Source organism: Triticum urartu, chromosome 7A, assembly GCF_056163025.1.
Source record: "Triticum urartu cultivar PI428250 chromosome 7A, HENAU_Tu73, whole genome shotgun sequence".
Lineage (NCBI taxonomy): Eukaryota > Viridiplantae > Streptophyta > Magnoliopsida > Poales > Poaceae > Triticum > Triticum urartu.
This window is the reverse complement of record NC_141879.1, coordinates 116377679-116389240: the sequence shown is the minus strand read 5'-3', so window position 1 is coordinate 116389240 and position 11562 is coordinate 116377679.

Here is an 11562-nt window from a genome sequence, read left to right as displayed (position 1 = left end):
GAAATTGAAAAGCACTACAAATGAACTCTGAAAAGGTTGAAAGTTGGCATGGTATCATCATTTCACCCACATTGCATGTGCTAAAAATTTGAGATGGTTACGGAAAAAACTGGATGCACTTCATGTACAAAATTGACAATCTCTTTCGAAGTATCAGAGTTTCAGACAAAAACTCATCCGTTACAAAGGAACTTCATTTTTTAAATAACCTAAGTATTACCAAATTGAATATAATGATAAAACACACTAATATTAAACATAAAAAAAAGAATCACTGGAAAATCTATTTTTAAAGTAAAGTTATTCACAAACTAGTGATTCACACAAATTTCAAATAATTCAAATTTGAAAACTACTGGCACTAATAGGAAGTTTGTAATTTTTTGTACCTAAAGCAAAAATATTCACAAAGAAACTTTAAATACAGCAAAAAACAACTCACAAATAAATAAAGCAGAAAAGGAAAAAAACCCGCCTACTGGACTACAACGGCCTGCATACGACTAGAAACCCAACCTGTAGTTGGGCCAGGATGCAGGCCCGCAAGACCCAGTAGGCCCACAGGGCAGCGACGTAGTTTAGGCCCGGAAGCCTGCTTTAGAGAGGAGCTCGAAGGAGCAGCCACGACTGGGTTTATAAACCAGTACGGCTGCCCTTCGCTCGGCAAGGTGGGACTAAACTTTATGCACCATGGGGTGGCAGCGCACCCCTTTAGTACCGGGTCGTGGCTCCAACCGGTACTAAAGGGGGTTCTTTAGTACCGGTTGCAGCCACGACCTGGTACTAAAGGGGTCGCTTCCCACCGCTTGGGCTGGCCAAATTTGACCTTTAGTACCGGTTGGTGGCTCCAACCAGTACTAAAGGTCATTCCTATATATACAACACTTACGAATTTCGTCAGTTTTCATCTCTTCCTCTACTTCTTGTCCTCTGCCCCATCGCCGCCCCCCGTCGTCGCCCCCCGTCGATGCCCCCTGTCGCCGCCCCCGTCGACGCCTCCTGTCACCGCCCTCGTCGCCGCCCCCGTCCCCGTCGTCGCCCGTAGCCGCACCGTCCCCGTCGCCATCCCCGTTGTCGCCGTCCCTGTCGCCCCCCCGGCCCATCACCGCCCGTCTCCATCCCCGTCGTCGCCGCCCATCGCCATCCCCGTCGCCGTCCCCATGGCCGTCCCCGTCACCTTGCCGGTGAGCTCCAGCCCCTCCATGGCCACACACACACACACACTTTGTTACTTATAAAAATGTTAGTAATTTTTATGTTTTTAGTTATAGAATTTTTTTCTTCTGTTTTTTAGTTATAGAAATGTTAGTTTTAGCTAGATGAATTAGATTAATGTCAAATTGTTAGACGATGATCGATGTTATAGATGCATATAGAATTTTGACATATGCAACGATATCATTTTTTAAAATTTGTATATAAGAAATCACAATCCGATTATTAAAAAAAATGTTACATTTGCATATAGTATTTGTTCTCGATGATGCCCGACCGCATCCTCGCCGTCGACCCGTTCGCGATGACGTCCTGCTTTAGAGGACCCATGTACGGGACTGGGTTCTGCCGGGCTGGCACTAGGAGGTGCTACCTTCAGGGGCGCGCCGCTTGGTAAGGAACCCAACCCCGGGTCCCATTGTCAGCCCTGAGCTCCTTTGGTGGCGTTTGCGTGGGCCACTTTCGGTGCAGAGGGAGCCGGCCCAGCCGGAGGTGGTATGTTGCCGTGTCAGGGAGGAGGACGAGCACGTCCATCGCTACATGGCTACTATGGACGTCAGGTTCTCCAATACCTAGCAGGTTCTCCAGGGATGTCACCCGAGCTATGATCCTGTGATGGTTCCTTCTCTTTGGGTGTCCACCACCCGCGCCTCAGGAACCGCGAGTGAACTAGATTATTCTGTAGTATCCGATCTTTATTAGCTAGCTATGTATTCGATATATAATATTTGAGACGATGTATCCGAGATTATATATATTATTCGATACGATGTATTCGAGATTATATATATATTATTCGATAATATTCGAGACGATGTATTCGAGATTATATTCGATGATGCATATTATGTACTATGATTCCGTTTTTCCTTATTGATTGCATGCATGCATTGTAATTTGAATACTAAATTGTTTTATATTTCTTCTGGATTAGTTAAATAAAAGCTATGACAGACAATACCGGCAGAGAAGGAGAAGAGGCCCTATTCCAGATCATATGCTCCCCTGGCCGTCCAAATGATCAGAATGAAGAAGACGGCAACTCCCAATATCCGAACAATACCGGGGAGGGTGATATGATATTCGATCATGACGACCGAATTGATGAAGTCCAGAACTATGATTATGACGATGAAGAAAATGTTGATCTTGAAAGGACAGAGACTGGCGAGGTATATTTATATAAGCAGGCATCTGGTGATCATCACATGTTTTAAATGATTTGAAGATATATTAACCAATCGATCTTTCTTCTTTCAGCCCTCCGGATCGAGCAAATCTGACAGCAGGACAGTGCGAGGCCCGACCAAAAAGTTGAAGCCGGGCGTAAAGTACAACATCGATGCCATCAAAACTGATGGCGAACCAATCTTGCCTAAGAATAATGCGAACAAGTTCATTTGTCGATGTAGAGTTCTTGTGAAGGACCAACTGCCGATCTCCATGCAAGAATGGAAAAAGCCAGCAAAGGAACGTCCAGATCTTACTTGGGTTGACGACAGAGCAAAAGATCTGCTTTGGTAATCTCTCATGGAACATTTCACCCTACCAGATCATTTCACAGATGCAGATGTGCAGAAAGTGAAGGCCGCTGCTCTTAGGAAGATGGCAGTTGCATTCAACAACCACAAGAAAAGTATATGGGCCAAGTACGTCGAAGGAGGAAAGAAGACTCCAGAATTCAAGGGAAAACTGGAGAAGCAAAGAGAGCACTGGCCCGATTTCGTGAAATTCAAGGAATCGGAATTATCTAAGGAACGGTCGAGAGTAAACAAGGCCAATGCCGCAAAAAGGAGCAGTTCCATAAGCCGGGGGCGGGTGGCTACGCGGTGGTAATGCCTAAGTGGGATAAGTCTGAGCAAGAGATGCTGGATGCAAAGGTCACTCCAGTTACTAAGAGCTGCCCCCAGGGTTAGGACTTGGTTCTATGCGCATGGGGGTGGGGGGGGGGGGGTTGGACCCGAAGACAGGCAAGGTTTCGAAGATGGCAAGTCTTAAAGGAGTCGAAGATAAGATACTTGTTGATACATCTCCAACGTATCTATAATTTTTATTTGTTCCATGCTATTATATTATCTATTTTGGATGTTTAATGGGCTTTAATATGCACTTTTATATTATTTTTGGGACTAACCTATTAACCGAAGGCCTAGTGCAAATTGCTGTTTTTTTTGCCTATTTCAGTGTTTCGCAGAAAAGGAATATCAAACGGAATCCAAACGGAACGAAACCTTTGCGAGGATCTTTCTTGGAACAAATGCAACCCAGGAGACTTGGAGTACAAGTCTGGAAGTCCGCAAAGCTTCCACGAGGCAGGGGGCGCGCCCCCACCCTCGTGGGCCCCACGAAGCTCCACCGACCTACTTCTTGCGCCTATATATACTCTTATACCCTGAAAACATCCAGGAGAGCCACGAAACCACTTTTCCACTGCCACAACATTTTGTACCCATGAGATCCCATCTTGGGGCCTTTTCCGGTGATCTGCCGGAGGGGGATTCGATCATGGAGGGCTTCTACATCAACACCATAGCCTCTCCAGTGATGTGTGAGTAGTTTACCACAGACCTTCGGGTCCATAGTTATTAGCTAGATGGCTTCTTCTCTCTCTTTCATTCTCAATACAAAGTTCTCCTCGATGTTCTTGGAGATCTATTCAATGTAATACTCTTTTGTGGTGTGTTTGCCGAGATCCGATGTATTCACTTATATTTTTGAAAAGATTTGCCCTTTTCTTTCGCCCTTCTTTCGTTCGATCTTGTGTTACCATGTGCCTTCTTTTTGATTGCATCTTAGCTTGCTAAAAGTTTATGGATCCCCATCCACTTGCTAATCTTTTTAAAGGATCCAATTATGAACCAATTGCTAGTGATTTGAGTGCACTAGATTATCTTTATGGAGTTTTGCTTGAAATCCATGAATCTGGAAATTGTGATGAAGTGCTTTATAAAGTGATTCGCGATAGATCTTTGAATAAAAATAATGATTGCAATGATGTTACAATAAATTCTATTAATATCAATTGTGCTCATAATATGCAAAACCCTAAGCTTGGGGATGCTAATTTTGCTATGTCTACTACTTGTTGCAATGATCATGATTGAGGTGATTCTTCTTATAATCTTGAAAATTTATTTAAGCCCCATGATGAATATGAGATTGATAATAATGTTTGCAATAATATTGAAAGTGGTTTTGGAAGAGTGTTAACTTTATATCCCACATGTTTGGAGAATGTTCAATCTTATGCAATTTTTCATAAAAGTGGGTTTGGAGAGGTCATGACTTTAGTTAATGTTAATCCCATTCTTTTGGAAGAGTGTCAACTTTGCATGCATGTGGATCGTGTTGAGAATATTTTATTTGATAGATATATTGTTGAATTTGATTATGATCCTACAAGTAATTATTATGAGAGAGGAAAATATGGTTGTAGAAATTTTCATATTGCCAAATTTCCTCTCGTTATGTTGAGAGTGCTTTTGTTTCTTTCTTCTTCCTTGCATATGCTAGATCTAGCTTGTCTTGCTAATTTGTTTTCCTATAAAATGCCTATGCATAGGATGTATGTTAGACTTATATTGATTCTCATATACTACATGATGCTCTCTCCGTGTTTCAATTGCTATCTTTCATGTGAGCATCATTAAAATTATCGATGCCTAGCTAGGGGCGTTAAACGATAGCGCTTGTTGGGAGGCAACCCAATTTTATATTTGTTCTTTACTTTTTGGTCCTGTTCAGTAATAAATAATTCATCTACTCTCTGTTATGATTGTGTTTTTTATGTTTTAATTCGTGTTTGTGCCAAGTAAAGCCTTTAGGATCTTCTTGGGTGATTGTTGTTTGATCTTGCTGGAAAAAACAGAAAGTATGCGCTCACGAGAATAATTTCCATTTTTTACCAGATAGCGACAAAATACCAATTCCAACTGCAGAAGATCAATATAAAAATCATTTAGGTCATCCAAATTTTTCAGAATTTTCGGAGTTACAGAAGTATTTGAAACCTACAGATTGCTACAGACTGTTCTGTTTTTGACAGATTCTGTTTTCCGTGTGTTGTTTGCTTATTTTGATGCATCCATGGCTAGTATCGAGGGGTATGAACCATAGAGAAGTTGGAATATAGTAGGTTTAACACCAATATAAATAAATAATGAGTTCATTACAGTATCTTAAAGTGGTGGTTTGTTTTCTTATACTAACGGAGCTCATGAGATTTTCTGTTAAGTTTTGTTTTGTGAAATTTTCAAGTTTTTGGGTAAAGATTTGATGGATTTTGGAACAAGGAGTGGAAATAGCCTAAGATTGGGGATTCCCAAGGCACCCCAAGGTAAAATTCAAGGACAACCAAAATCCTAAGCTTGGGGATGCCCCGGAAGGCATCCCCTCTTCCGTCTTCGTCTATCGGTATCTTTACTTGAGGCTATATTTTTATTCACCTTGAGGCTATATTTTTATTCACCACATGATATGTGTTTTGCTTGGATCGTCTTGTATGATTTGAGTCTTTGCTTTTTAGTTTACCACAATCATCTTTGCTGTACACACCTTTTGGGAGAGACACACATGAATCAGAATTTATTAGAATACTCTATGTGCTTCACTTATATCTTTTGAGCTAGATAATTTTGCTCTAGTGCTTCACTTGTATCTTTTTAGAGCACGGTGGTGGTTTTATTTTATAGAAATTATTGATCTCTCATGCTTCACTTATATTATTTTGAGAGTCTTTTATAACAGCATGGTAATTTGCTTTGGTTATAAAATTAGTCCTAATATGATAGGCATCCAAGATAGGTACACACCTTGAGTTATATATGAAAATCATTTAGGTCGTCCAAACTTTTCAGAATTTTCGGAGTTACAGAAGTATTCGAAACCTACAGATTTCTATAGACTGTTCTGTTTTTGACAGATTCTGTTTTTCGCGTGTTGTTTGCTTATTTTGATGCATCCATGGCTAGTATCGGGGGGTATGAACCATAGAGAAGTTGGAATATGGTAGGTTTAACACCAATCCAAATAAAGAATGAGTTCATTACAGTACCTTAAAGTGGTGGTTTGTTTTCTTATACTAACAGAGCTCATGAGATTTTCTGTTAAGTTTTGTGTTGTGAAGTTCTCAAGTTTTTGGGTAAAGATTTGATGGATTTTGGAACAAGGAGTGGCAAGAGCCTAAGCTTGGGGATGCCCAAGGCACCCCAAGGTAAAATTCAAGGACAACCAAAAGCCTAAGCTTGGGGATGCCCCAGATGGCATCCCCTCTTTCGTCTTCGTCTATCGGTAACTTTACTTGAGGCTATATTTTTATTCACCACATGATATGTGTTTTGCTTGGACCGTCTTGTATGATTTGAGTATTTGATTTTTAGTTTAACACAATCATACTTGCTGTGTGCTTCACTTATATCTTTTGGAGAGACACACATGAATCGGAATTTATTAGAATACTCTATGTGCTTCACTTATATCTTTTGAGCTAGATAATTTTGCTCTAGTGCTTCTCTTATATCTTTTTGAGCACGGTGGTGGTTTTATTTTATAGAAATTATTGATCTCTCATGCTTCACTTATATTATTTTGAGAGTCTTTTAGAACAGCATGGTAATTTTCTTTGGCTATAAAATTAGTCCTAATATGATAAGCATCCAAGATGGGTATAATAAGAAACTTTCATATAAAGTGCATTGAATACTATGAGAAGTTTGATTCTTTATGATTGTTTTGAGATATGAAGATGGTGATATTAGAGTCATGCTTGTTGAGTAGTTGTGAATTTGAGAGATACTTGTGTTAAAGTTTGTGATTCCCGTAGCATGCACGTATAGTGAACCGTTATGTGATGAAGTCGGAGCATGATTTATTTTTTGATTGTTTTCCTTATGAGTGGCGGTCGGGGATGATCGATGGTCTTTTCCTACCAATCTATCCCCCTAGGAGCATGCGCGTAATACTTCCTTTCGATAACTAATAGATTTTTCCAATAAGTATGTGAGTTCTTTATGACTAATGTTGAGTCCATGGATTATACGCACTCTCACCCTTCCACCATTGCTAGCCTCTCTAGTACCGCGCAACTTTCGCCGGTACCATAAACCCACCATTTACCTTCCTCAAAACAGCCACCATACCTACCTATTATGGCATTTCCATAGACATTCCGAGATATATTGCCATGCAACTTTCCACCATTTCGTTTATTATGACACGCTCCATCATTGTCATATTGCTTTGCATGATCATGTAGTTGACATCGTATTTGTGGCAAAGCCACCGTTCATAATTTTACATACATGTCACTCTTGATTCATTGCACATCCCAGTACACTACCGGATGCATTCACATAGAGTCATATTCTGTTCTAAGTATCAAGTTGTAATTCTTGAGTTGTAAGTAAATAAAAGTGTGATGATCATCATTATTAGAGCATTATCCCAGTGAGGAAAGGATGATGGAGACTATGATTCCCCCACAAGTCGGGATGAGACTCCGGTGAAAAATAAAGAAAAAGGAAAAAAGAGGCCATAAAAAAGAAAAAAAGAGAAAAGGCCCAAATAAAAAAAGAGAGAAAAAGAGAGAAGGGGCAATGCTACTATCCTTTTTCCACACTTGTGCTTCAAAGTAGCACCATGATCTTCATGATAGAGAGTCTCTTATGTTGTCACTTTCATATACTAGTGGGAATTTTTCATTATAGAACTCGCCTTGTATATTCCAATGATGGGCTTCCTCAAAATGCCCTAGGTCTTCGTGAGCAAGCAAGTTGGATGCACACCCACTTAGTTTCTTTTGTTGAGCTTTCATACATTTATAGCTCTAGTGCATCCGTTGCATTGCAATCCCTACTCACTCACATTGATACCTATTGATGGGCATCCCCATAGCCCATTGATACGCCTAGTTGATGTGAGACTATCTTCCCCTTTTTGTCTTCTCCACAACCACCATTCTATTTCACCTATAGTGTTATGTCCATGGCTCATGCTCATGTATTGCGTGAAGATTGAAAAAGTTTGAGAACACCAAAAGTATGGAACAATTGCTTGGCTTGTCATCGGGGTTGTGCATGATTTAATATTTCGTGTGATGAAGATAGAGCATAGCCAGACTATATGATTTTGTACGGATAGCTTTCTTTGGCCATGTTATTTTGAGAAGACATAATTGCTTGGTTAGTATGCTTGAAGTATTATTATTTTTATGTCAATATTAAACTTTTGTCTTGAATCTTTCGAATCTAAATATTCATGGCACAATAAAGAAAATTACATTGAAAATTATGATAGGTATCATTCCACATCAAAAATTATGCTTGATACGTCTCGAACGTATCTATAATTTTTGATTGTTCCATGCTATTATATTATCTGTTTTGGATGTTTAGTGGGCTTTAATATGCACTTTTATATTATTTTTGGGACTAACCTATTAACCGAAGGCCCAGTGCAAATTGCTTTTTTTTGCCTATTTCAGTGTTTCGCAGAAAAGGAATATCAAATAGAATCCATACGGAATGAAACCTTCGTGCGGATCTTTCTTGGAACAAATGCAACCTACGAGACTTGGAGTACAAGTCTAGAAGTCCGTGAAGCTTCCACGAGGCAGGGGGCGTGCCCAGGGGGTAGGCGCGCCCCCACCCTCATGGGCCCCACGGAGCTCCACCGACCTACTTCTTTCGCCTATATATATACTCTTATACCCTGAAAACATCCAGGAGAGCCACGGAACCACTTTTCGACCGCCGCAACCTTCTGTACCTGTGAGATCCCATCTGGGGCCTTTTCCGGCGATCTGTCGGAGGGGGATTCGAGCACGGACGGCTTCTACATCAACACCATAGCTTCTCCGATGATGTGCGAGTAGTTTACCACAGACCTTCAGGTCCATAGTTATTAGCTAGATGGCTTCTTCTCTCTCTTTGGTTCTCAATACAAAGTTCTCCTCGATGTTCTTGGAGATCTATTCAATGTAATACTCTTTTGCGGTGTGTTTGTCGAGATCCGATGAATTGTGGGTTTATGAATTTGATTATCTATGAATATTATTTGGTTCTTCTCCGAATTCTTATATGCATGATTTGATATCTTTGCAAGTCTCTTCAAATTATCGGTTTAGTTTGTCCTACTAGATTGATCTTTCTTGCAATGGGAGAAGTGCTTAGCTTTGGGTTCAATCTTGCGGTGTCCTTTCCCAGTGACAGCAGGGGCAGCAAGGCACGTATTGTATTGTTCCCATCAAGGATAAAAAGATGGGGTTTATATCATATTGTTTGAGTTTATCCCTCTACATCATGTCATCTTGCCTAATGCATTACTCTGCTCTTATGAACTTAATACTCTAGATGCATGCTAGATAGCGGTCGATGTGTGGAGTAATAGTAGTAGATGCAGAATCATTTCGGTCTACTTGACACAGACGTGATACCTATATTCATGATCATTGCCTTAGATATCATCATAACTATGCGCTTTTCTATCAATTGCTCGGCAGTAATTTGTTCACCCATCGTAATATATGCTATCATGAGAGAAGCCACTAGTGAAACCTATGGCCCCCGGGTCTACTTTACATTATATAAGTTTCCGATCTATAATTATAGTTTACTATTTATTTTATTATGCAATCTTTATTTTCCAATCTATACAACAAAAATACCAAAAATATTTATCTTATTATCTTTATCAGATCTCACTTTTGCAAGTGGTTGTGAAGGGATTGACAACCCCTTTATCGCGTTGGTTGCAAGGTTCTTGATTGTTTGTGTAGGTACTAGGCCACTTGCGTGTAGTCTCCTACTGGATTGATACCTTGGTTCTCAAAAACTGAGGGAAATACTTACGCTACTTTGCTGCATTACCCTTTCCTCTTCTAGGGAAAGCCAACACATGCTCAAGAGGTAGCACTTGTTGCAATAGAAGAGGCTCGAACAGGGGTGTTCACGCCCAAAAGAGAGAACGACGAGCTTACGCGCGCCCTGGGAAATCCTGAACACCCGGGAAGAACATGAGGCGAAGGCGTTGTTCCGTGGTATGAGGGGTTTGCAGACTGGAACACCGACTATAGAAGCCATGCGAGAAGGAAGATGGAGGAGGAGAAGAAGAGGAAGCTGGAGAAGGAGCAGAGGAAGCAGGAAGCAGAACGCCTTAAAGGCCTAGAACCAAAGCACGCGGAGTTGGCACTCCAATTCCAGCGGCAGCAGCAGAAAATCGACTCACTTAGTCAAGAAAGGGGGTCTCAGTAGCGGCAGCAGCTAGCGGATGATCCAACATTGGATAGCACCGTCCCATCCATGCCGAGAAGAAGCGTGGGTTCCGCCCCGGGTGAGGCACAACTGCTGGATAGATACCCTGTGGATGACATCATGGAGAACACTAATTGTGAGCTACACTTCAAAATGAAGAACATATCCATGAAGGTGGCGGACGCGTTGCTTATAGAAATTCCCCCAAGCAACCTTCCATTGCAACCCGATTCTAGCTGGCTATGCTCGTGTCGTGGTTGATGAAGTCGTGGACCAATATTCGGGGCTAGAGCTTGACATTCCTAGAGGTGACGAGGAGCACACACTGGGAGAGGCTAAACATCGTATCATCCTATGGAGAAAGGATTGCGCCATCTTTCCAAGGCCACCGACACCGCGTAAGCCGACTCCTCCTCGAAGTCCGCCACCGCGTCAGCAATCTCCCGCTCCTCCAAGTGATCATCAGCCACCGCCTCAGCATAGTCCTACTCCTTCAAGTCCGCCAACGCATCAGGCCACTCATCCTCCTCCAAGTCCGACACCGCATCAGGCCACTCCTCCTGCTTCGAGTCTGGCACCGCGTCAGCCCACTCCTCCTCCTCCAAGTCCGGCACCGCGTCTGGCCACTCCTCCTCCTCCAAGTTAGCCACGTCAGCCGTCTCCGCCGCTTCAACAACAGCGGAAGAGAGCCGTCGTACAAGTTGATGTAGTACAGGAGGTACATGTGGAGGCAAGCGATTTTGATATGGTCCAAGCCTCGTGCCTCTTCTACAGAGGCCTTACGACATGACCGAGGAGCAAAACGCAGCCATAGTGAAGGCCCAAGTGAACGCCCATTTTGGACCGAAACCGCCACCGCCGCCAAAGGAGAAAGTTTCTGAGCGCGTCATTGACCACTTTATTCATATGGCTGAAGCACCAACTCCCAAGCCTGTTGACTCAGACTATGAGCGCCAAATTAGAAAGGCACATCGAGCACAACAAAAGAACGAGTCAAGCTCGAGCTCGAGCCAAGCAGCTGCCAAAAAGGCGGGAAAACTGTTCCCCAACTGGGAGAACATGCGGTGCAATCGATCCCCCCGCTCATTGTACCAACACA